At 42.2% G+C, this 3,156-nt stretch overlaps 1 protein-coding gene across 2 annotated transcripts in view; it reads left to right on the top strand.

Moving 5' to 3' along the window:
- The first annotated feature begins 1,881 nt into the window (after positions 1-1,881).
- Positions 1,882-3,156, top strand: part of frmpd1a (FERM and PDZ domain containing 1a) — a 51,312-nt gene continuing 50,037 nt past the window's right edge. For both annotated transcript variants that reach the window (XM_032536039.1, XM_032536045.1), the window contains exon 1: positions 1,882-2,145. The gene's annotated coding sequence lies outside the window, so the exon portion shown is untranslated. The remainder of the gene's footprint in view (positions 2,146-3,156) is intronic.

The raw sequence follows: 3,156 nt of genomic DNA, 5'->3' as shown, positions 1-3,156 counted from the left end.
TAGGTTTAATTACTAATGTTAACTAGCATGTTAGTTAGCAAAAATTAGCCAGCGCGTATTTTATCTCCTAACATATACATACCTACGCGCTCTCTCTCTGCTGATTGGGAATGATTGAAATTTCTCTTGGCACAGCTACCAGAAGACTTAAAACTTTCAGACAGGTTGCTCACATCACATCCAGGTCATCAAGCTCAGTTGGAGGCTGTGCAGACACGCTCAATCATCACCGGAAAAGTGCTTCTAATATCCTTCACTGGTCTCTGTCCAGAGCAACTGGATCTGTTGATCCATTTCTTTAACTGTCTATGGGTCAAGTGGGTGCCCCCTGTACAGAGGCTAAGTCCTTGCGGCCACGGGTCTGATTCTGACCTGCGGCCCTTTGCTGCATGTCATTCCCCATCTCTCTGTCTCTGTCCCGTTTCAGTTCTTCAGCTGTCCTGTCTAATAAATTCCCTAAAATAATCTTAATAAAGAAAGAGACCATATCATTTTCCATCCACACAACTCTGGGCATTCAGTGCTTTGTCAGCATAAACGTCTCAGCACATTTGAGTCCCAGTAGTGAATGAGTGAAAGTGTGTACACAGGTACCTTCCCCAAGAGTTTTCTGATCAGGTAAACAGCTAAATCTGCATCTCAGTTATTTTAGGTTTTAGTTTTGCTGTTTACTTTAAATTTTGTGTAAGTCATCTATAATAATGGCAGGATTCACGTGTTTCGCTGGACCCGTGGTAAAAACGTGCCGTTGGGCCTCTGTTGCGTCCATGTTCCCATCATGTACAGTGCACACATGCACGCATCCTATAGATGACAGCTTTCTGTTTTGCACAGAGACCCAGGAACCAAACAGCACTCAGTACTGGAATATATCTGAACAAGGCTTTCTCCACGTCACTTAGTTTGTGGTAGTTTGATGAAACACAACTCGAAAATGCCAAAAATAAAAAATAAAATAAAATAAACTGGGCAGTTTCCCTGTGTGACTTTAGTAGGCTACATTACTATTACTACTACTGTAATATTGAACATTTCATTTACTGTAGTGGCTATATTTAGCTTTGAGTGACAGTAAAACATTGACGCCAGTAGGAGGCGACAAAGGCAAAATAAAAATCTTTCTATCTATCTTTCTATCTATGAAGTAGGTTCGAACATATCTAAATAAGATATGTCTGTGCCCTACTTCATTTAAGATGTGGGCTGACCATGTACGGTATTACAGATAAGATACTAAAATTAAAGTTTGTCTTTGTGTTTTTCCCCTATACAATTTCTAAAGCGAGGCAATATGCTACTGCATGTCAGCATTAGGACTATACACAGCTAACAATTTCTGGTTCCCAGAACGTTCTGGAAACGTTCGTTTTTGGTTGCGGGAACGTTGCCTGGAGGTTAGGTTTGGTTGTATTTTGGTTGCATAAGAAAGGTTTTTTTAACGATCTGGGAACGTTTGTTTTTGGTTACAGCGAACGTTCTCTGAACGTTCCCCTAACGTTGCAACCTTTAGAGAACGTTTTTTTTTAAATTCCCCTAACCTTTAAAACAACTAACAACCATGATACCAATTTAATTATTAGCCTACTTAAAAAATAATTTAGTAGCCTAATTAAATTAAATTACTTTTCGTACGGTAGCACTGGTACGACTCTTGTTGCGGTTGACATATTCAAGCAAGCACGCGCATTACAATTCTAGGGAAACAAGCAGACCGCGAGAGATGCTTGCAGTGTGTAAACAACAGTGAATTCTGTTTGCTTGCTCACTTTATGAAGCGCGAGAGCCCCGTCACAGTAACACTGTGTGTGTGTGTGTGTGTGTGAGCGAGCGAGAGAGAGAGAGAGAGAGAGAGAGAGAGAAAGAGAGAGAGAGAGAGGATTACCCTTGCTTAAACCGCGTCTGCATCTCGCGCGCTCACCTGCATTGGTAGGCTCCGTGTGATGAAACGCACCTTCCTAACAGGCATCTCGAGCCGTGCTCCTCGTGCGACCTAAACGCCAGGTGATATGGATTAACTGACTTCTCACTGTCTGAGGAAGGTGCAGCTTTTTTGCGGCGCTTTTCGAAGTTGTTCCACATCCAGGACGGTCGCGGCGGCTCGCCCTGCGCTCAGGAGGGGATTAGAGAGGAGATTCCCGCTACACGGTAAGGTTTAGCACCTAATTACGATAGCCTACATACTGAATAACAACCAGACGTTAAGTGCCCAGAATAGATTTCTGTCAATAGGCATTGTATGTGTACTTACCTCCAGTGCCTCGCTGAAAGCTAGCAAAGCAAATGACAGCGCTTTGGCTCGACAAACGCCAGACGTAATTGTCAAAAAACAAGAAAAAGCCATGTAAGAATGCCCAAAAGTCTTCATTTTTCCACCAGCTCACTGGTATCCGGTTTACAGTTTCACGAATTGAAAATGAAAACAACAATGGCAGGTTTAGCTTCCCAATGGATTCCCTTAATGAGAAAAGTAACCTCAACATACAGTAGCCTACATTATTAAAACCTTGTCAATACTTGGCTCACCGTCGGTGGACAAATAGCCTAATACTCGCTCTTAAAGTTCCCACCCATTCATAACTTTACCTGTTTAAGTCCACCCAAGTCATATGATGAAGGAGGGGTGCACATGAGGGGAGAAGGCAGGTTGATAAAAGGGATTAAGCTAGGAACCGGATTGTGTAGAAAGGACTTGAAGGTAAAAGGGATGTGGTCCTAATGCTCTAGATGTGTCACTTCAGTCAGTTTAGATCCAAACAGACTTAAGGCATTCCCTGGCTCCTTTCAAAGAAAATGACTCATTCCTTTTCTATATTCAATTACTGCTAAAGAATTGATGAATAAAATAACAGTACATAGTCTGTGTCAAATCAAAATGTGTTTTACTAATTCATCACTGCATTCAGGAGCATGCACAACCACACACACAAACACACACCCACACACACACTCATGTGCAAAAATACACACTCAAATACATGCATACTACATGCATTTTACAGTGTAATGTTGCTCCAGATATTTTGCTGCATCATGTTTCAGCCTCCTGAAACACAGCACACTGTGCTGATGCTATTGTGACATGCTAATGAGTGGCACAGTCTGCTTTGGTGTGTGTGGCTTGACTCCATCTGCATGTTGTATGTGGCCATATCTGTG

The sequence above is a fragment of the Etheostoma spectabile genome, chromosome 2 (genome assembly GCF_008692095.1).
Source record: "Etheostoma spectabile isolate EspeVRDwgs_2016 chromosome 2, UIUC_Espe_1.0, whole genome shotgun sequence".
Lineage (NCBI taxonomy): Eukaryota > Metazoa > Chordata > Actinopteri > Perciformes > Percidae > Etheostoma > Etheostoma spectabile.
The sequence above is the reverse complement of the archived record's forward strand: the minus strand, read 5'-3'. Positions and strand labels throughout refer to the sequence as shown.